This window comes from Lissotriton helveticus, chromosome 6 (genome assembly GCF_964261635.1).
Source record: "Lissotriton helveticus chromosome 6, aLisHel1.1, whole genome shotgun sequence".
Classification (NCBI taxonomy): domain Eukaryota; kingdom Metazoa; phylum Chordata; class Amphibia; order Caudata; family Salamandridae; genus Lissotriton; species Lissotriton helveticus.
Genome location: NC_136067.1, coordinates 993,740,132 through 993,764,209, shown reverse-complemented (window position 1 = coordinate 993,764,209; position 24,078 = coordinate 993,740,132).

Here is a 24,078-nt window from a genome sequence, read left to right as displayed (position 1 = left end):
CGGTGTCAAAGGCGGTACTGAGATCCAATAGGATCAGTGCCGCCGTTTGACCGTGATCAAGAGTGGAGCGAAGGTGCTCCATCATGAACAGAAGAGCCGTCTCTGTACTGTGTCCGGCGCGGAACCCATGTTGCGTTTCGTCCAAAATGTTATTGGCGTTCAGAATGTTAGTCAGAATTGAATTAACATGGGATTCAGCGATCTTAGCCGCCCAGGGAAGCAAGGAGATGGGTCTGAAATTTTCCGGTTTCAGAGGGTCTAAGGTCGGTTTTTTCAGTATGGGAGATACCCATGCCTGTTTCCATTTAGCTAGAACAGTGGCAGATGAAAAAGAGGTGTTAATAAGACTGTGCAACGGGGCCAGGCAATGCAGAGAAGATTCTCTAAAGTGGGTAGGCCTGAGAGGATCAGTCGGCGAGCCAGACTTAATATGCCCAGTTAATTTATTGAATTCTTCCCAAGAAATTTCAGGGATGACCGACAGTTGAGAGGCAAGGCTAGGCCTCATGGGGGAGATGGAACAAGACATAGAGGAGGGAGTGAAGGATTGGTATATACCACAAATTTTCTCCACATAAAAATGGCCAATTCCTCACATTGAGCTAAGGACGTAGGGATGATTTTCGGAGATTTTGTAGTGCTAAGCTCTTTAAGAATTTTAAAAATGACTTTGGAGGGGTTGGAGCTTATTTTTATTTCAGAGGCATAGTACTCCGCCCGTGTCCTGCATATCGCTCTATGATATGCTTTAAGCTCCGTTAGATAACGGGCTTTTTTATCAGAGGAATAATCTTTCCTCCAATCACGTTCATACCTTTTACAGGTCTTCTTCTGGCCCACCAAGGTATCATTGTACCAGGGATTAGTCTCCTGAGTACGCCCTTTGACCCAGGTGGCTGATATAAGAGTATCTAGTGCTCGGATAAGCCATGCACAAAAGGAGTCATATCCTGTCTCAACGTTGGTATAAGGACCCAAAGTGTCGGATTCCAGCAGAGCGTGAAAGTCTTCTAACCGAAACTTGCGCCAGGGTCTTTTAAAAATAAAATGTTGGGGTTTGCCAGGATTAGATATAGGAATCTCAAAGGTCATATCAACTAAGAAGTGATCGGACCAGGCTATTGGGATGGGAGTAGTAGTGTTGGGTAACTTGATGTTGGTAAAAATAGGATCCAACACATTACCGCCTATTTGAGTGGGACTCTTGATAAAGCTGAAAGGCAGCCAGGTCAGCCGCCAGGGTGCGGATGATCGAGTAGTGTTCTAGATCAAAGTGGAGGTTAAGATCACCCAACACGCTAAAATTGGCTAATCCCACAGCGAACGCTTCTATTATCTCCAGAAGAGCATTATTAAATCCGTAGGCGGGTCCAGGGGGCCTGTATATTAGCAGTCCTGAAAAGGTGAAGTGTGTGTTTATGGAGATACTAAAATGTGCACATTCCCCCCCTTCCAAATTGATCTTCTCAAAAAGGCAAGAATAGGCAGATCTCGTGATCACGGCTATATCGCCTCCTCTGGTAGCTCTATTTACCATAGAGATCGAGTAATCAGGGGGGAGAGCTAGGTTAGAAATAGTGGACATATCGTCACTCATCCATGTTTCAGTTAAAAAGAATATGTCAGGCAATTCGTCAGTTATGAGGTCGAGTATTTCGGCATGATGCTTAACTAACGACCGCACAATCAGCTGTATCACCTTTAACTGTTGTTGCATGGGGGGTTTAAGGGAGGTTCCTATGGCAATGGGTGTAGAAAGAGAGAACAGGCTGCACGGGCAGGTTAGCGGGCCACTCAAGGGGTGCATATGGGCCATGCAGCCATGATGCTTCACAGGGCGTAGATTAAGCAGACCCTCTCTGGAGTAAAACCCTCGATCTGGCAAAATATGGCCAGCGTCTCTGGCCAGGGGCGACGGACTGGTGCGGACGGGCGTAGATGGGCTTGCCTTTGGCACGCCGCCGGTGAGCCCGCTGCGCCCGCCCGCTGCGCGGACGAATGCTGGTGGTCATTTATAGAGCGGGAGGAGGGTGGGAGGAGGACAACGACTGGTCCGCAACCTTCACAATCCCCCCAAGATGGCGGCTTACCCCTGGCTACACCGCGTCAGCGCCTAGTCGGCTGCGAGGGAGTCCGGGGTAGAATGCGGTGGTAGAATGCGGTAGAGGAAAGGCGAATAAGCCCCCAGAGTGCGGTGCAGGTCGCAATGCACTTTGCAGAATTGCAGCGTTAAAATCACAAATAGTACAAATCTTTTAAAATAATTCTGCCCCAAAGCCTATCTCTCCCTATCTCTGCCTAGTGAGCTATAAATTATATATTCTTGCTCCTAGGTGGTATATTAAAAGTGGGGTAGAGAACTAGGAATCCTACTGTCAATGAGTTAGGTATGCCTATTCACTTGTGCCAACATGTTTCCAGATTCCCCTATCTCTTCTTCAGGACTACACAGGGACCAGCCCTTGACAATCCCGAAGGCAGAGTGCTTGGTTTTAGGTGAGCTGAGCCCCTCTACAGCTTTCAGAATCACTTCCCTATAGCTGTTCTGTGATACAGCCATACTATATACTCTTAAGTGCATTTTAACCTCGCTTTTAACTAACTTTTGAATGGCTGCATCAAAACATGTTGTGTTTGGTGTCAAACACCAGTCCTGGCGGTGGGGGTAGAATTCCACCCTTCTAGAGGGAGAAGAAATGTACACCTTTACTTAACCGGTAATAGTTTCAAAGAGCCCCAGCATCACAAAATGGATGCTGCAGCCAGAGACACAAGTCTGACCTCCTGCTGCTGGACGAAATTCCAGCAGGGGAGGCCTTGACAATAGGTTTCCTATCACAGGGAGGTGTATCCACCTCCCCAGACAGGCTTTAGTGCATTGGGGCAGGGTGGGTGCATTCAGTGAATGCTTTTCAGACAGTGCCTGGGGCACACAAGGTGTCCCTGTGTATACCTCAGTTCAAACTGGTTGCTGGGGCACTCAGCCCCAGCTCTGGCATGAAACTGGACAAAGGGGAAGGAGTTTAACCACCCCCTTCCCAGGTCCTCCCATAGATGGGACCTTAGAGTTAGTCCATCCCCTAAACTTAGTATAAGTATAGAAACCCAGTCACCTGGACTTTAGATTACCCTGGACGAAACTCTGTAACATATATCCTGGAACTTCGACATTCTATTTCAACTATTTAAAATTCTTCCCAAGAAATTTCAGGGATGACCGACAGTTGAGAGGCAAGGCTAGGCCTCATGGGGGAGATGGAACAAGACATAGAGGAGGGAGTGAAGGATTGGTATATACCACGAATTTTCTCCACAAAAAAATGGCCAATTCCTCACATTGAGCTAAGGACGTAGGGATGATTTTCGGAGATTTTTTAGTGCTAAGCTCTTTAAGAATTTTAAAAATGACTTTGGAGGGGTTGGAGCTTATTTTTATTTCAGAGGCATAGTACTCCGCCCGTGTCCTGCATATCGCTCTATGATATGCTTTAAGCTCCGTTAGATAACGGGCTTTTTTATCAGAGGAATAATCTTTCCTCCAATCACGTTCATACCTTTTACAGGTCTTCTTCTGGCCCACCAAGGTATCATTGTACCAGGGATTAGTCTCCTGAGTACGCCCTTTGACCCAGGTGGCTGATATAAGAGTATCTAGTGCTCGGATAAGCCATGCACAAAAGGAGTCATATCCTGTCTCAACGTTGGTATAAGGACCCAAAGTGTCGGATTCCAGCAGAGCGTGAAAGTCTTCTAACCGAAACTTGCGCCAGGGTCTTTTAAAAATAAAATGTTGGGTTTTGCCAGGATTAGATATAGGAATGTCAAAGGTCATATCAACTAAGAAGTGATCGGACCAGGCTATTGGGATGGGAGTAGTAGTGTTGGGTAACTTGATGTTGGTAAAAATAGGATCCAACACATTACCGCCTATTTGAGTGGGACTCTTGATAAAGCTGAAAGGCAGCCAGGTCAGCCGTCAGGGTGCGGATGATTGAGTAGTGTCCTAGATCAAAGTGGAGGTTAAGATCACCCAACACGCTAAAATTGGCTAATCCCACAGCGAACGCTTCTATTATCTCCAGAAGAGCATTATTAAATCCGTAGGCGGGTCCAGGGGGCCTGTATATTAGCAGTCCTGAAAAGGTGAAGTGTGTGTTTATGGAGATACTAAAATGTGCACATTCCCCCCCTTCCAAATTGATCTTCTCAAAAAGGCAAGAATAGGCAGATCTCGTGATCACGGCTATATCGCCTCCTCTGGTAGCTCTATTTACCATAGAGATCGAGTAATCAGGGGGGAGAGCTAGGTTAGAAATAGTGAACATATCGTCACTCATCCATGTTTCAGTTAAAAAGAATATGTCAGGCAATTCGTCAGTTATGAGGTCGAGTATTTCGGCATGATGCTTAACTAACGACCGCACATTCAGCTGTATCACCTTTAACTGTTGTTGCATGGGGGGTTTAAGGGAGGTTCCTATGGCAATGGGTGTAGAAAGAGAGAACAGGCTGCACGGGCAGGTTAGCGGGCCACTCAAGGGGTGCATATGGGCCATGCAGCCATGATGCTTCACAGGGCGTAGATTAAGCAGACCCTCTCTGGAGTAAAACCCTCGATCTGGCAAAATATGGCCAGCGTCTCTGGCCAGGGGCGACGGACTGGTGCGGACGGGCGTAGATGGGCTGGCCTTTGGCACGCCGCCGTTGAGCCCGCTGCGCCCGCCCGCTGCGCCCGCCCGCTGCGCGGACGAATGCTGGTGGTCATTTATAGAGCGGGAGGAGGGTGGGAGGAGGACAACGACTGGTCCGCAACCCTCACAATCCCCCCAAGATGGCGGCTTACCCCTGGCTACACCGCGTCAGCGCCTAGTCGGCTGCGAGGGAGTCCGGGGTAGAATGCGGTGGTAGAACAGCGGTAGAGGAAAGGCGAATAAGCCCCCAGAGTGCGGTGCAGGTCGCAATGCACTTTGCAGAATTGCAGCGTTAAAATCACAAATAGTACAAATCTTTAAAAATAATTCTGCCCCAAAGCCTATCTCTCCCTATCTCTGCCTAGTGAGCTATAAATTATATATTCTTGCTCCTAGGTGGTATATTAAAAGTGGGGTAGAGAACTAGGAATCCTACTGTCAATGAGTTAGGTATGCCTATTCACTTGTGCCAACATGTTTCCAGATTCCCCTATCTCTTCTTCAGGACTACACAGGGACCAGCCCTTGACAATCCCGAAGGCAGAGTGCTTGGTTTTAGGTGAGCTGAGCCCCTCTACAGCTTTCAGAATCACTTCCCTATAGCTGTTCTGTGATACAGCCATACCATATACTCTTAAGTGCATTTTAACCTCGCTTTTAACTAACTTTTGAATGGCTGCATCAAAACATGTTGTGTTTGGTGTCAAACACCAGTCCTGGCGGTGGGGGTAGAATTCCACCCTTCTAGAGGGAGAAGAAATGTACACCTTTACTTAACCGGTAATAGTTTCAAAGAGCCCCAGCATCACAAAATGGATGCTGCAGCCAGAGACACAAGTCTGACCTCCTGCTGCTGGACGAAATTCCAGCAGGGGAGGCCTTGACAATAGGTTTCCTATCACAGGGAGGTGTATCCACCTCCCCAGACAGGCTTTAGTGCATTGGGGCAGGGTGGGTGCATTCAGTGAATGCTTTTCAGACAGTGCCTGGGGCACACAAGGTGTCCCTGTGTATACCTCAGTTCAAACTGGTTGCTGGGGCACTCAGCCCCAGCTCTGGCATGAAACTGGACAAAGGGGAAGGGGTTTAACCACCCCCTTCCCAGGTCCTCCCATAGATGGGACCTTAGAGTTAGTCCATCCCCTAAACTTAGTATAAGTATAGAAACCCAGTCACCTGGACTTTAGATTACCCTGGACGAAACTCTGTAACATATATCCTGGAACTTCGACATTCTATTTCAACTAGAAGACGGAAGGATCTCCCTTGGGGTCAAGGAGTGACTCCCCTGTTCAAACAGGCACCAAAGAAGCATCTTGCTGGTCTGCATTTTCATGGCACCTGCCAGATCCCGAAGAATCTGCGACACAGGACACAGACTTCCAGACATCTCCGAGGCCGACACGAGATCTCAGCAAAGCTGAGACCTATAGCCATCACGAGAGACGTGGGACCGGAACTCCTGCAGACCGTGCACATTTGCTAGTGCATCTACTTACCGAGCTTTCCCGAAGTTGTGCATTGGGCTACTCGTAGTCCAAGCCCCACTCTTTTGTTTCTTGGGCTTCCCTGGTTGCTCCAGACGTGCCCTGACTCCCCTCCAAAGGGTGAGTTCCTCAGACCTTGGTGGTCTGCTCCGCAGCCAATCTTTGCATTCTGCATGGGTTGCTGTTGCCAGGGCTTGTTGGGTCCAATCTGGATACCGACGCTGCAGCACTCGACATCCTACGTGGGACAGCTCGAATCCATCTCCTGGCTGTCGTCGATGCCTCCTGGTCCTCGTGGCTGAAGAATCAAGCTTCCCCTCCGGCACCTGAAATCACCCAACATCGGTGGGCATCTTCTTACTGCCTCCCTGGTCACTGGCAAGTGACCCAGACTCTGTCCCCTCTTCTTTCAGGTTCTTCAGATCTTCGATCACCCATGGATACATCTGGACACTTTTCATCTGGTCGTCTGCAGCACTTCTTTGCAGCTCACCATAGGAAACGACAATGAAACCCGACACGAAAAGACACCTATGCACCCGGCTTCCCTGGGTGAGGTAACACGAGTACTTCGGTGCTCCCGTGGGTCTTGACTCTCGAACTGTCTAGTACTGAAGGGGTTTGTTCCTAGTCCACTCCTAAGTGTCCTTAATCTTTAAAAATCTAATCGCAACTTTCTCCATAGAAGTCAATGGTGATTCGCGGCTATGTTTAGACACTGCACGCATCCCCCGTGGGTCTCCTGCGTCCCTACAGTGGGTGGTTCCTGGTTGCCCCAGCGGTTTTACAGGCCCTAGGCCTTGTCTCTATGTTCACATTGGTACTCATACCACTTTCTTAGTATATGGTTTGTGAGGCCCCTAGGGCAAAACGTATACTGTGCTAACTTACTGTGTGCTAAATAAGTATACTTTGTGTATTTTGGCCTCTAGCCTCATAAACAGACAAGAGGGATGTGTTTAGAATAAATACTTATATATTTTATATACACCTGGTGTGGTTCTCCTTTCATTTAGTCATTTATTAGATTATAGACTGGTAAAACAAGCTGCTTTACATTCCTTCAAGACTTAGCCTGAAAGCTGCTCTCCATAGCTACCACTAGGATAGCTTTCTATAAAGGTTTTCTTTAAACTTACCATCAATAATGGTCATTTGGACTGGTGCAAGGTGCCCACTAGACTAGTGGACAGCATATGACAGGCCAACTTCTCTCAATGGTCTCATTCTTTCCCCTCAAGAGACTGGGGTACATCATCCTAAGTAGGCATACATTTATGTGCATAGCATTGTGTAGACAAAGCTCAGTGATTTTTACCTTACACTCCATAGTGAGATATAAGGTAAATATTTTGGAGGTACTTTACAGGTGACTGTTTCTGTGAGCTTGTGTTAGAAGGCCTTCTGGGATTTGTGGTTAGTGCAGTGAGTACTCCTCCCACCCAGCACAGCCAGCCCACCAGGGCCTATTGCTTCCTGCCAGTAAGGGAGAGTGAAGATAGAGAGTTGGCAGACCCAGGTGCCTGAAGTTTGGAGTAGAGGGCCTCCTGGGATGTGTGGTCAGTGCAGTGAGTCCTCCTCACACTCAGCACAGCCAGTCCACCTGGGCCTATTGCTTCCTGCCAGTGAGGGAAAGTGAAGATAGGGAGTAGGCAGATCCAGGTGCCTGAAGTTTGGAGTAGAAGGCCGGCTGGGATGTGTGGTCAGTGGAGCGAGTCCTCATTCCACCAAGCACAGCCAGCCCACCTGGGCCTATTGCTTCCTGCCAGTGAGGCTGAGTGTAGTAGCAAGATGCTGACAGAGTTGGCTGTAGTTTGGAGTAGAAGGCCTGCTGGGATTTGTGGCCATTTCGAACACTCCTCCCTCCCCCGCCCCCACTTGACCAATGACTGCCTGCCAGTGAGGGTGAGTATAGTAGCAAGATGGCTGACAGAGGTGGCTGTAGTTTGGAGTAGATGGCCTGCTGAGATTTGTGGTCATTTCTAACACCCCTCTCCCTCCCCCTACTTGACAAATTACTTCCTTCCAGTGTAGGTGAGTGTAGTAGCAAGATGGATGACAGAGGTGGCTATAGTTTGGAGTAGAAGATCGATGTACACAAAAATTGTAGCAGCGGACCCTACAATGCCGCACCTTGAACCCAGTTCCAAATATTTGTAAGTTTATGTGCAGCCACCCTCGACGTCAGCTGTTAATTGACGTTGCTGTGTTTTCCAGATCACGGGTAGTTTGTTAGCTTATGTGGGGGCGCACAGATAAAAAGTCCAAGATCCCTTAATTATAGGTGTCGCGTTCCGGCGCCGTGGATTAGGGTGAGGAAGCCGTATCAGTTATTATAATTAAGGGATCCTTGTATTTACATTGAGAGGTGTTGTTAAGGTTCACGGATACTTCAAGGTGGAATGAAAAATCGGAAACAGCACAACTGAAAAAACAGGCAGACTAGGAGTAGGACTACAAAACCGCGTGGGCCACTGGGGCTCCGACTGAGGAACCCTTACACGCTACGGACAACTGCCGACTGCTCTCGCTTTTTTCGTAACTTTGGAGGATCCACGTACGCGTTACCGGATGTACTTTCATCTTGCCCTGAAGAAACTCCCTGGTAGGGAGTGAAACGCGTTGGCTGATTGTTCTGTTAATTGCAGTTTGATGCTTTTAAAAGAATGAATAATATTAAATAAAGGACTTTTTTCACACACCAAATTCTACATCTCTCTTGGACTTTTTATCTGTGCGCCCCCACATAAGCTAACAAACTACCCATGATTTGGAGTAGAAGGCCTGCTAGGATTTGTGGTAATTTCAAACACTCCTCCATCCCCCCCACTTAACCAAAGACTTCCTGCCAGTAAGGGTGAGTGTAGTAGCAAGATGGCTGACAGAGGTGCCTGATGTTTGAAATAGAAGGCTTGCTGAGATTTGTGGTCAGGGCAGTGAGTCCTCCTCCCAACCAGCACAGCCAGCCTACCTGGGCCTATTGCATCCTGCTAGTGAGGGGAAGTTGAGAGAGGAGATGGCTGACACAGGAGGCTGTTGTTCTTATGTGGAGTGTGAGTGGCTGATGGTAGGTGTAGTCTTTTCTTTTTGGGAGATCTATTTACTTGATGAAGTGGTTGGCATTACACACCTGATACCGGCTTACTCTAGTTAAGAGCCATTTTTGAGGAATGTTGACAGATGTTGTTGGTGCCATGATGGGTTAATGGGTATACCCTGACAGCCTACATGTTGAAATTTGTAAATGTGATTGTTTGTGAAATGTTGGATGTTCAGTGCAGATATACTGATTGTCAGCACTTGTTACACATCTACAATACTTTGGCCTCTGCTTCATTAAAAAAATCATAATTACTAAATTTGGACCATTGCAGTTATGTGTGCCAAAGTGTCATGGCTGACTTGTTGCTGTGTTTTGTGGTCACTTACCAGACTCCAGTCATTCAGGTATTCCAAAAAAGCTCTCCGGTGGCATGATGGCATGCACCTTCTCCTACCAGGCAATAAAGGGTATTGGTGGCTCGGGAGGGCCACCACCAGTCCTTTCAGTGGCCCGGTGGTTTCTGTTGACTATTATCTTGACCCTCCTCCTGACATCGTACCATCTCTTCCTGAAATCCTCCATTGTACGCAGGGTGCTGGCTATTGTGTTCACCTTGTCAACTATCCGGTCCCACATCAGGTTTTTCTGGGTGATGAAAGTTTGTTGGGCTTGGGTCCCAAATAACTGTGGCTCAACTCTGAGGATTTCATCCACACACACTGTCAACTTCTCATCTGAGAAATGTGGATGCCTCTTTTTGCTCAGTAAGAATTAGGTAGTATGAGATTGAAGATGTGTATAAGACAAGAAAGACCCAAATACGTGTAAAATGTGCAGTGAGTGATGCAAGTGCAGTACATTAATGTGTGCTGAGATGGCTGCAGTGTAACTGGAAACAGCAATGTGTTCCATCAGATTCTGCAGGAATGTGGTAGCAAAGGATCATGGTCTAGTAAGGTTTTTTTTAAGGTTGATTGGTAGGTGTGTCTACTCTTTGAATTAACATAAGCTGTGTTGTTTTGTGTCTTACTATGTATGGTTGGTGTTGTGTTTCTTGGCGTCAGTTTCTCTGATTTACACTTGCCATGTGTGTAGTGCTCTTAAGAATGATACATTGACCTTTGAATCTATCTTGCTTGACTGACTCCATCTTGGGTAACGGACTCAATTTTCTATGCTCTCACACAGTTGTAGGGTGGTGAGGGGGATGTGTTCGTTCTTAACTGGTATTCGCTCCTCACCGTGCAGAGTAAGCTGGAACATGCTGTGTGGGATGCGTGCTTTGCACCTTTCAGGGCAGAGATTGTTGTTGCCGGAGAAATCTGAGCAATGTACAGCTCTGTCTCAATGTCAAAATACAGGGGCCTGGCCAGCTTCTATCTTGACCCTGACACAGACCTGCATGGTCAGCTCGGTTTTTACTAACAGAAGAAAGAGGGAGAGGTTACTAGAAACTTCACCACAGGTTGAGTAAAAGGTATTAAAGGGGTAAATCTTGGTGCCCAACCAGGGGCTTGGTGTGGAGCAGACGTGTTGCCATACAGAACTTTGAAGGGTCCTGATCAAGACTTCTGCCTGGCTGTCAAGGGCTCCTTCAGTCGAGTTGGCAAGAATGCTGAGTGAACGATCAATGTTGTATTCTTCTTACTTACTTTATATAACCTATACATTTCTCTGCTCTGTGTATAAATGGCAGATGTTATCTTGGTTTGTGCCTAAGTTACTTGATATTTGGGAATATGCCTTAACTAATATATCTTGCCTTCCTTCTGAAAGTGCTAGAGTAATAAATATATGTGTTTCATTTTAAACGCACCTGAATCTGTTTTTCTTGCCTCGCCTTGAAAGGGAGCTGAGTCCTGTTTTATTACCTCAACTTTAGGGAGTGCTGATTTACGTGTGTTATTTAAAGGTGCAACAGTACATTTGCCTCCCTTCTGGAGTGCTGGATTTAGCTGTGTCCCATTGTTTCAAATCAGAAGCAAAATAATGTGGCAGACAAGCCACCATGGAACTGCAACTGCGTCAGATGCATCATAATCAGTTCAACGGTACAAGCAATGTATTTGCGGATGCGGAATCCTATAGAACAGCCTTTCCAACCGATGCGGTCGAATCAGACTCGTTTCCAACCAGCGCGGCCTTGTCAGACTCGTCTCCATCCGACGAGGTCAGAAATTTGCCTGGTATACATCATAATACGGTGGCCGGAGAGCTCACAGTGGAGTCGGTCGGAATCTCACTTCTGCCATGTCGGTCGGACTGTCATTCCAACCAACATTGTAATGAGGCCAAAAGTCTTCAAACGTGTCTGTGAGTATTGCGTGCTGTTGCTCAAGGGCACGTCCCTGTTGATGGAGCTTGTCGCAGTCTTCCACCTGTTCTAGCAGGCCGTTCTCAACCTCCTTCACTCTGAAGCCCAGTTCTGACATATCTTACGTTCCTCCTGGAGATTGCCATGGTGATCAGTTCTGATAGTGAGGATCTCATCCTTGAGGTACTGGAAGGCTGCCAAGAAAAAGTCACTGGTGACGCCTCGATCTGCCATGCCAGGGTTGTTACTGTTGGCCCTATATGGGACTCAACTTCTTGCAAAAAGTCCAACGTAGGCCAACATGGAGAGAACTGCAGGAGCATAGTTTTGATGGAGCTGTCTTTCTTCCCCTTTCCTCCAGTTGTGGCTTGTTTCTAGGGTTCCAATTCGCAATAGAAGGCACCAGCCACTGGTTTGCGCCCGCAGTGGGTCCCAGGTGTAGGATCTTCAGAGCGTCTACAGGTGCCAGTTATTTTGATAGTGTCCTGCTTGGCTATTCAGTTAGCTCCTGTGATATCGTCCACGGACGCCCTCCATAGAAGCATGGCATCCCTTGTTGCAATTCCCAAATGCAACAGGGGCCGTATAAGCTGGGGCACAGGGGGCAGCAGTATTCACAGGCTAGATCATTTGTGCTATACCTGGCCCTTTACATTTCTGGATAGGCCAACACCCTTAAGTGCCAAATGGGAGTGGGGCTCCAAGCCTCCCTCCCACAAGAGTCTTCTCAAGGCAGAGGGGACAGTGCTGCTGCAGTCAGGGTCACTGGAATGTTAGTATTTACCAAATTGCCTCTCAATGTCTCAGCAGTTTGGTACCCCCCTTCTCTCACTGGGGCTACTGTCGTGGTTGTCTCCATCAGTTGAAGTGTCTGGGGCACCTAAGCACCTCCACTGTCATGCTGATTAGATCCTGCCACTGGGCACCCATGCCTGGCTGCACCCGATATCTCCTGGACCACGCTGATCAGGGGGTTTATGTGGGCCCCTCGATCCGGGGACCTATAGTCAGCTCAAAATGTCGGCCGGCCCAGTCGTGACACAGGTCACCACAGCTGGAACCTCTGCTCCATCTGGCTTCAACTGGGAGAGGTTCAGATGCTGCCAAGCTGTTCCACCGTGCCTCTCTCAGATCACAGCATCTGTAGAGCCATGCCCAGGCAGCTCTACCTCTAATCAGTTAGGAGCAGGAGACGAGCAGCTCCCACTCATCCTCCTACACCAGATACCTCATGTGCTTCATAATGGGGGCAGACATTACCACAGCTCGGGCCACAGGACACTGAGGTACGGGCAGATGGGGACTTTCAATTGGAGCTTCAGAATCAGGCATCTGCTATGTTCGGCACCTGTCCATGCCTCTACACCTAGACGTTTAGCCTTCACCACTCCTGTTTTGCTACTTTGGTTTTGTTGGCCTTAGTACTCAGCATTTTACCACTGCTAACAAGGGCTAGAATGCTTGTGCTCACTCTGGAAAACAAGGTAAAATTGGCTTACACCCAACTGGCCCATTTAATGTACTTGTAATTCCCTAGTAAAGTGGTACAATATGTTCCCAGGGTCTGTAATTTAAATGACACTAGTGGGCCGGCAGCACCTATTATGCCATCGACTTATGAAGCCCATTAAAACATGTCTAAGGTCTGCCCTTGCAGCCTGTATGTAGTTTTAAACCACCATTTTGACGTGGCAAAAAAATATTTTGCCAAGCCTAAAACTCCATTTTAATACATTCAAATCACCCCTAGGGTAGGCCCTAAACTGCTCATAGGGCAGGGTGAAGTGTATTTAAAAAGCTGGGCATGTCCGGCTTCCTCCATAAAAACGATTGCAGAGCACGATGTGCAGCAGACGCGCGCCGCAGGCTCGCCGCTGGCATGCTGAAGGCACGCCTAAGGCAAGCCCGTCAGCGCCTGGACGTCGCCAGGAGCCTGAATCCCTGCCGGTTTGCCCTTAGACCAGGCTAACAAGGCACCCATTCCTCACAAATACTCTAGCCATGAGTTAGTCCGAATCAGAGATATATACCTTTCCCGTATACCAACAATCAGAGCCTGCAGCCCATCAATTACCTCCGAGAGACCTTTCTCTTGCAGGACCGGCAGTTTTCAGAGTGCAGCTCCTGCATGGCCCGTAACCAATGCAACCACTGCAACATCGCGCGACCGGCCTACTAGGCCACCGCCGGTCAGGAGGGAACTGAAAGGACCCTTGCAACCTACCCATCATAAAAACAGAGCCTGGAATTGCTTTCTGGCCAACGTCAGATCCCTACCCAAACACGCAATAAACATTTGGGATCTGTTATCCTCCACTCTCCATCACATCGGGTTTCTGACAGAAACCTGGATCAAGCCCTGTTCCAACCCTGATATCGCTAACGCACTTTCGGAGGGTTACCACATTCAAAGACTGGACAGACCCCATAAGGTGGGTGGAGAATTAGCTATCATACATAAAGTTCCTATAATCTCCATTATTGACTAACAATGCAGCGACACCATGGAGATCTTCATTTTTAGAGCTGACCTTCATAATAATAATAATAATAATTAATGGAGCTAATCTCACCTGTTAGAAATGGGGATCTTCGGTTGGCTAAGGCTTGCGACAAAGCCAGGCAGAGACCACCATTCTAGTCAGGGAAAGGGGGTTACAAGCCAAAGATAACCTCTGCTCACCTCCTTGGTAGCTTGGCACGAGCAGTCAAGCTTATCCCGGTGGCGATGTGTAAAGCGTTTGCACAAAACACACAGTAACAACATACTAGGCGCACCACAAAAAGAACTTCACACAAGGTTATATATAAATATAGCCTTTGTATTATCATAAAACACATTAGATGGTAATCAAACAATGTACACTGTGTCAACTGGCACGGGCAATATTTACAGGGGATTATTTATACATGAAAGGGCCACGTGGGCCACTGTCAGAAGCATCACTTGTTAAAGATTAGTAAAAGTCAGAACACATCATAATCTTAGAACACAACCAGTAATCCCTGGCAAGACGCTATACTCAGCGTCAATCTGTAACATAAATCCTAACCGGCACAGTATCACAAAAGGCGAGAACTCTCTTCTGCGCCAACCTCATAAGTCTGAAATCTGGTAGACCATAATCTCCTAAACATACCTTGCATTAGAAAATAAACTTCATAACATAACCTGAGCTATGGAATAAACCAAACCTAGACCACAGTAGAGAATCCCAATAAAACCTAACACAGTAGGTAAAAACCTAACAAGCATTAAAAGCACATCTATAAGCATAAATCACACTACAAATATTACATTTCCTAGCACCTATAAAAAGTACACTAGGGCCTTGCGCCCTACAAACCAAATAGTCCCCTGGGTCCACTGGCCATCTATAAGGGGCTCAAATGCCCTCTGTCCAAAAAGTCAGGGCACGCTGCCAATGCAGCAACAGTCACGGGGGGCGCACTTGGTGCAAACCTAAACGTGGCAGCTGCCCACTACTTGCTGAGCAGCTGGGAATCTTCAATGAAGGGCCTAAACGTTGCAGCTGGCACTAAGTGCTGCGCAGCTGTGCAGGCCAAGGTAGGGATGGGGCAAGAGAGTGCGTCTCACTCCTGGAGTAAAATGACATGTCCCCTGAAATAAAGAAGAACCTAAACGGTGCAGCTGCCCACTACTGGCTGGGCAGCTGTGAAAGCGAACATGCGGCATGGGCTCTCTCTGGCCCTCAGGACAAATGTGTCCCCCTTTGTTGGAGCCACTCGGGCTCAGTAAATAAGTATCAAAACACTGGAGCCATCTGGCTCTGAAAATAATGTTTCCAAATGTTGGAGCCACCTGGGCTCTGTAGAATAAATTATGCCCCCAAGAACGTGGAGCGCACTAGCTCTTTTTAAAATGAAGTATGCCTGAGGCTGGAGCAATTGCGGGAGAAAATCATGGGCTCCTCTGGGCCAGCCATAAGATAATAGTGCCATCGTTGGCGCCACTTGGGCTCGAAAAGCGATTGTACCCCACGTCGGAGCCTCCGGGGGCTCTGTCACCAACTACGCCCCCCCATGCATAATGAAAGAATGGGCCCTTCGGGGCCTGGGTAAGCGGGGGATAACCAATGGTGGAGCGGCCCACTCTTGTGGTGGGACCGCTCGGAATCTGTCCCTTGACCAGAACCACCCCGTTCCCTTGAGACCTCACTCACCGGCTCTGGGGGCAGTTTCTCCTTCCTCGGTCTCTTCACCTGCGGCAGCGCTTGCGGGGCTCTCTCTCCTCACGAGAGCCCCATCTTCATAATGCCAGTCTTCACCCGTCCCCCATCTCGGGACCGGGACTCGGGATGTTGAGCCCTCAAGGCTCTGGGCTAACTTCCCTTTCCGAGCAGCTTCCTCGGCTGCGGCGGGCACGGGACTTCCTCTTGAAACCGTAAGTCCCGCCTGCAGACAGGCACTACGGTGCCTGACTTCCTGCTTTGCCGCGGGCTGCGGCGGTGATTCTCGGGGTTAAAAACATGGGGGCAGGCTCCCTCGAGATCAAAAATAAAGTTAGTATGCGGGCTGGCCACCCGCTAGGACCCTAATAAGCGGGGTGGGCACCCGCAGTCATCATACAAAAGAAACGAAGACACAGGGTGGGCACCGGTGCACTGGGAATAATGCAGGGTGGGCACCTGCTAGTAAAATATAAAGATAGCGGCCAGGTGGGGTGGGCACCCATGGTAAATATATCAATAAGCGGGGTGGGCACCCTCCAGGCCGGCATCACAGGGAAATCCCTATGAGAGGGGTTCCCTCAACAGGGGCTGCAGCTCAGCGCTGCACAACCCCCAGGTTCTCCTCCTCTGGAGGAATTAGATCAAAGCGCTCTCATGCTGCCAAAGGTCCTGGGGGCCGGGAAGAAAGGTAAAAGGTTGCAGGAATCATTCCAGCAAAGCAGAAGGGTCCCCCAAGAAGTCCTCTAGGCATCCAGGGGCAGGACAGGGCCCAGGGAGGCAAGCCTTCCCCTGAGCCCCAGCAGCAGCAGGCCCCTGGCAGATTCCAGTCCAAGACAAGAACATTTTCATGGGGTCAGAGCCCCTTCTTTTATACACAAAAATCCTTTGTCTAAAAGGTGCAGGCAAGGGGAGAACCAGATGCAACCGGTTCTGGAGCACTTTGTTTTTCTCAGCTCCCCTCTCTATTCACAAGGCAGGCCAGGGACCCCAGACCCACCACAGGGGGTGGAGCCAGCATTGTGGAGGGAAGGCACTGCCCTATTCAGGTCCCAGGTGCAACCCCTCCCTCCCATCTACATGCATATCCCCCTATTCACCACCAGGCAGACTCATCCTGGCTCCTGGAGCCAACCACACCAGCCAGCCCCTATCACTCATAAGCCAGACAGGCAATTCACATCTCACAGCACACAGAAATGCCAACTTCCAAAAGTGGCACTTCTCCACTAGACACAACAAATCTGAGCACACCACCGTGCAGCATTTATCCTCACGAGTTCACACATACCAAACATGACCCTGCACTCCCCACATATCAGGAACTACCATGGACACACATATCCCACATGCATTCCTATGGGAGGGCAGGCCACTCTCAGCACACGCACTCAGAGTGCGCACGCACTTTACACTGGGCCACAGTGCTAAAGTGTGCAGAGGCCTAAAATCACTACCACCATGCCAGAGGCTAAAGGCAAAAAGTCTGGGGGTGAACCTGCAAAAAAAGGCCCTAGTCCAACACACCCCATGTTATTTAAACCAGGAACTTCCTATTACTGGGAGATTTCAATGTGTACGGTGAAAACCTTGCAAACAGAGAAACTTCAATACTATTGACAGACCTATCCATGCTGGAACTAATTAAAATAAATAATGATCCCACCCACCTGGCATGACATACGTTAGACCTAATTCTAACAATATCACTTATGGAGCTACTAGTCCTCTGACATGGTCAGATCACTCTTTAATCGATTTTCAAATCAGCACCCAAAAAGAAAACTCAACCCCTAAAACACTTCCCGCTAGAAAACACAGACAATGGTATAAATGTACTCCCATAAAGTTCCATGAAGCTTTCATACCTCCCCAAAATTTTGAATCTCACAGTACAGAGGAACGTCTATCCTCTTTAATAGCTAGTATGCTATCCACCACTGACTGCCTAGCCCCTCTGAAACCACTACCGATCTCCATCAAACGTCTACAGACTCCATGGTATTCCCCTAATCTCAGAACTGAGACATGCCAGTGCAAAAAACTTGAAAAAACGGGATCGTGTGCTAGATGCCATCATGGACTGGTCATGAGATGCGAAAGAGCATTACTGATCGCAAATGCTCTTTCGGATCTCATGACCAGTCCATGATTGCATCTAGCACACGATCCCGTTTTTTGAACCAATTACTAGCCGTACTACCAACAATCCAGCGGTCCCTGGTGTATGCCACTATTATAATCTAACCTCCGTGGTATCTTTGCTGTTGGCAGACTCCTTTTATGGAGCTGACTACGATCCCTACGAACCCTCATTCAGCGGTGACTAACGTACGATATTGGCAACAACTACAGTTGAACCCCCGTTTCCTGCTGTAATTCTGCTCTTGGCAGATCCCGCATCCCTGTGCCCAATCACGACTTTCACGACCCATAGTTCGGCAGTGACCAGTATATGCCATCTTTTAGATTTAGAAGTGAACTCCCGCTGTCAACGGTATCTCTCCACTGACAGATTCCCAGTGACTCACATTATCTCATTTCCATACACAACATTGGCGGCAGACGTAACCTATTACCTTATCTCCAAGACTCCACTACTATTGAACCCAACCTATTGCATTGCAGCACTAACTCAAGATCCATTGCCCCACTTCCCGCAACCCCTGTCCTGATGAAGCCCCTCTAGCAAGGTTTACACTACGCCTGCATCCACTTGGGTCGAAACGTCGACATCCTTTCTTGTGTTCAGCCTTCTCCCTGATTTACCATTTGTGGTTTTACTTGAGGCATGTTTGGTCAAATTAATCGATGAGTTATTTGTTCCATTGTGTTAATTTATCATTATTTTTGGTGTATTTAGGTCTTAGTGACCCATGTTCTAATCTCTATACTTTCACTATCCCAGCACTACCCTTCCCTACCCCATTTCTTAGGGGCATTACTACATGTGATTTACTATGTATTTATTCTATGAATTAATTTTTATGATACACGTTGTGATTAAAAACAATGCTGTTATAATTGTCTCTGTAATTATCTAATTTGGTTTTTATGGTTTGAGTCGAGTGTATGTTCAACTGGGACCATTTTGTTTGTATCAATATTCTGCCCAGGTCCCAGTGACTTCTTGGGTTAACCCGTGTTTTTTGCAGCAGTGCAAAAAACTTGAACAGCTCTGGCGTCTTTCCCATAACCCACTAGATAAGGACCGGTTCAAGTACGCACTGGCAACATACCATAAAAAAATGAAATCTGCTCGGAAATCACATATCGCACTCCAAATCGAAAAAGCGGATAATTCCCCGCGCACATTGTTCCAGGTCCTAAAAAACTTTACTAATCCAAGGGCATGTAACACCAAAGAAGCCCACTTTCAAACATTATGCAATAACATTGCCAGCCATCTCTCTCAGAAAATAGAAAACATATATCAAAAGATTACCTCATCCACCTTCCCCCGGGCAGGTCCTAGCATTGACCCTCCCTCAATCACATCTGACTCTCTAACCTTAGGAAACTTCCCAGCTCTTACGACTATCGAAGTGGATGTTCTCCTAAGAACAATCAAATCAGGATCTTCACTTGACCCTATACCCGCTAAGACCTCTGCCACACTATCTAAAACACTTGCTGCTCCCATCTTCTTTATCCTCAACAGTAGAGTGAACAATTGGCATGGGTGCAAATTCAGGACAGTAAGTTTAAAAATGTAGGACAAAGGGTCAAAATTCAGGACAGGAGGTCAAACTCAATTTTCTATGCTCTCACACAGTTGTAGGGTGGTGAGGGGGATGTGTTCGTTCTTAACTGGTATTCGCTCCTCACCGTGCAGAGTAAGCTGGAACATGCTGTGTGGGATGCGTGCTTTGCACCTTTCAGGGCAGAGATTGTTGTTGCCGGAGAAATCTGAGCAATGTACAGCTCTGTCTCAATGTCAAAATACAGGGGCCTGGCCAGCTTCTATCTTGACCCTGACACAGACCTGCATGGTCAGCTCGGTTTTTAGTAACAGAAGAAAGAGGGAGAGGTTACTAGAAACTTCACCACAGGTTGAGTAAAAGGTATTAAAGGGGTAAATCTTGGTGCCCAACCAGGGGCTTGGTGTGGAGCAGACGTGTTGCCATACAGAACTTTGAAGGGTCCTGATCGAGACTTCTGCCTGGCTGTCAAGGGCTCCTTCAGTCGAGTTGGCAAGAATGCTGAGTGAACGATCAATGTTGTATTCTTCTTACTTACTTTATATAACCTATACATTTCTCTGCTCTGTGTATAAATGGCAGATGTTATCTTGGTTTGTGCCTAAGTTACTTGATATTTGGGAATATGCCTTAACTAATATATCTTGCCTTCCTTCTGAAAGTGCTAGAGTAATAAATATATGTGTTTCATTTTAAACGCACCTGAATCTGTTTTTCTTGCCTCGCCTTGAAAGGGAGCTGAGTCCTGTTTTATTACCTCAACTTTAGGGAGTGCTGATTTACGTGTGTTATTTAAAGGTGCAACAGTACATTTGCCTCCCTTCTGGAGTGCTGGATTTAGCTGTGTCCCATTGTTTCAAATCAGAAGCAAAATAATGTGGCAGACAAGCCACCATGGAACTGCAACTGCGTCAGATGCATCATAATCAGTTCAACGGTACAAGCAATGTATTTGCGGATGCGGAATCCTATAGAACAGCCTTTCCAACCGATGCGGTCGAATCAGACTCGTTTCCAACCAGCGCGGCCTTGTCAGACTCGTCTCCATCCGACGAGGTCAGAAATTTGCCTGGTATACATCATAATACGGTGGCCGGAGAGCTCACAGTGGAGTCGGTCGGAATCTCACTTCTGCCATGTCGGTCGGACTGTCATTCCAACCAACATTGTAATGAGGCCAAAAGTCTTCAAACGTGTCTGTGAGTATTGCGTGCTGTTGCTCAAGGGCACGTCCCTGTTGATGGAGCTTGTCGCAGTCTTCCACCTGTTCTAGCAGGCCGTTCTCAACCTCCTTCACTCTGAAGCCCAGTTCTGACATATCTTACGTTCCTCCTGGAGATTGCCATGGTGATCAGTTCTGATAGTGAGGATCTCATCCTTGAGGTACTGGAAGGCTGCCAAGAAAAAGTCACTGGTGACGCCTCGATCTGCCATGCCAGGGTTGTTACTGTTGGCCCTATATGGGACTCAACTTCTTGCAAAAAGTCCAACGTAGGCCAACATGGAGAGAACTGCAGGAGCATAGTTTTGATGGAGCTGTCTTTCTTCCCCTTTCCTCCAGTTGTGGCTTGTTTCTAGGGTTCCAATTCGCAATAGAAGGCACCAGCCACTGGTTTGCGCCCGCAGTGGGTCCCAGGTGTAGGATCTTCAGAGCGTCTACAGGTGCCAGTTATTTTGATAGTGTCCTGCTTGGCTATTCAGTTAGCTCCTGTGATATCGTCCACGGACGCCCTCCATAGAAGCATGGCATCCCTTGTTGCAATTCCCAAATGCAACAGGGGCCGTATAAGCTGGGGCACAGGGGGCAGCAGTATTCACAGGCTAGATCATTTGTGCTATACCTGGCCCTTTACATTTCTGGATAGGCCAACACCCTTAAGTGCCAAATGGGAGTGGGGCTCCAAGCCTCCCTCCCACAAGAGTCTTCTCAAGGCAGAGGGGACAGTGCTGCTGCAGTCAGGGTCACTGGAATGTTAGTATTTACCAAATTGCCTCTCAATGTCTCAGCAGTTTGGTACCCCCCTTCTCTCACTGGGGCTACTGTCGTGGTTGTCTCCATCAGTTGAAGTGTCTGGGGCACCTAAGCACCTCCACTGTCATGCTGATTAGATCCTGCCACTGGGCACCCATGCCTGGCTGCACCCGATATCTCCTGGACCACGCTGATCAGGGGGTTTATGTGGGCCCCTCGATCCGGGGACCTATAGTCAGCTCAAAATGTCGGCCGGCCCAGTCGTGACACAGGTCACCACAGCTGGAACCTCTGCTCCATCTGGCTTCAACTGGGAGAGGTTCAGATGCTGCCAAGCTGTTCCACCGTGCCTCTCTCAGATCACAGCATCTGTAGAGCCATGCCCAGGCAGCTCTACCTCTAATCAGTTAGGAGCAGGAGACGAGCAGCTCCCACTCATCCTCCTACACCAGATACCTCATGTGCTTCATAATGGGGGCAGACATTACCACAGCTCGGGCCACAGGACACTGAGGTACGGGCAGATGGGGACTTTCAATTGGAGCTTCAGAATCAGGCATCTGCTATGTTCGGCACCTGTCCATGCCTCTACACCTAGACGTTTAGCCTTCACCACTCCTGTTTTGCTACTTTGGTTTTGTTGGCCTTAGTACTCAGCATTTTACCACTGCTAACAAGGGCTAGAATGCTTGTGCTCACTCTGGAAAACAAGGTAAAATTGGCTTACACCCAACTGGCCCATTTAATGTACTTGTAATTCCCTAGTAAAGTGGTACAATATGTTCCCAGGGTCTGTAATTTAAATGACACTAGTGGGCCGGCAGCACCTATTATGCCATCGACTTATGAAGCCCATTAAAACATGTCTAAGGTCTGCCCTTGCAGCCTGTATGTAGTTTTAAACCACCATTTTGACGTGGCAAAAAAATATTTTGCCAAGCCTAAAACTCCATTTTAATACATTCAAATCACCCCTAGGGTAGGCCCTAAACTGCTCATAGGGCAGGGTGAAGTGTATTTAAAAAGCTGGGCATGTCCGGCTTCCTCCATAAAAACGATTGCAGAGCACGATGTGCAGCAGACGCGCGCCGCAGGCTCGCCGCTGGCATGCTGAAGGCACGCCTAAGGCAAGCCCGTCAGCGCCTGGACGTCGCCAGGAGCCTGAATCCCTGCCGGTTTGCCCTTAGACCAGGCTAACAAGGCACCCATTCCTCACAAATACTCTAGCCATGAGTTAGTCCGAATCAGAGATATATACCTTTCCCGTATACCAACAATCAGAGCCTGCAGCCCATCAATTACCTCCGAGAGACCTTTCTCTTGCAGGACCGGCAGTTTTCAGAGTGCAGCTCCTGCATGGCCCGTAACCAATGCAACCACTGCAACATCGCGCGACCGGCCTACTAGGCCACCGCCGGTCAGGAGGGAACTGAAAGGACACTTGCAACCTACCCATCATAAAAACAGAGCCTGGAATTGCTTTCTGGCCAACGTCAGATCCCTACCCAAACACGCAATAAACATTTGGGATCTGTTATCCTCCACTCTCCATCACATCGGGTTTCTGACAGAAACCTGGATCAAGCCCTGTTCCAACCCTGATATCGCTAACGCACTTTCGGAGGGTTACCACATTCAAAGACTGGACAGACCCCATAAGGTGGGTGGAGAATTAGCTATCATACATAAAGTTCCTATAATCTCCATTATTGACTAACAATGCAGCGACACCATGGAGATCTTCATTTTTAGAGCTGACCTTCATAATAATAATAATAATAATTAATGGAGCTAATCTCACCTGTTAGAAATGGGGATCTTCGGTTGGCTAAGGCTTGCGACAAAGCCAGGCAGAGACCACCATTCTAGTCAGGGAAAGGGGGTTACAAGCCAAAGATAACCTCTGCTCACCTCCTTGGTAGCTTGGCACGAGCAGTCAAGCTTATCCCGGTGGCGATGTGTAAAGCGTTTGCACAAAACACACAGTAACAACATACTAGGCGCACCACAAAAAGAACTTCACACAAGGTTATATATAAATATAGCCTTTGTATTATCATAAAACACATTAGATGGTAATCAAACAATGTACACTGTGTCAACTGGCACGGGCAATATTTACAGGGGATTATTTATACATGAAAGGGCCACGTGGGCCACTGTCAGAAGCATCACTTGTTAAAGATTAGTAAAAGTCAGAACACATCATAATCTTAGAACACAACCAGTAATCCCTGGCAAGACGCTATACTCAGCGTCAATCTGTAACATAAATCCTAACCGGCACAGTATCACAAAAGGCGAGAACTCTCTTCTGCGCCAACCTCATAAGTCTGAAATCTGGTAGACCATAATCTCCTAAACATACCTTGCATTAGAAAATAAACTTCATAACATAACCTGAGCTATGGAATAAACCAAACCTAGACCACAGTAGAGAATCCCAATAAAACCTAACACAGTAGGTAAAAACCTAACAAGCATTAAAAGCACATCTATAAGCATAAATCACACTACAAATATTACATTTCCTAGCACCTATAAAAAGTACACTAGGGCCTTGCGCCCTACAAACCAAATAGTCCCCTGGGTCCACTGGCCATCTATAAGGGGCTCAAATGCCCTCTGTCCAAAAAGTCAGGGCACGCTGCCAATGCAGCAACAGTCACGGGGGGCGCAC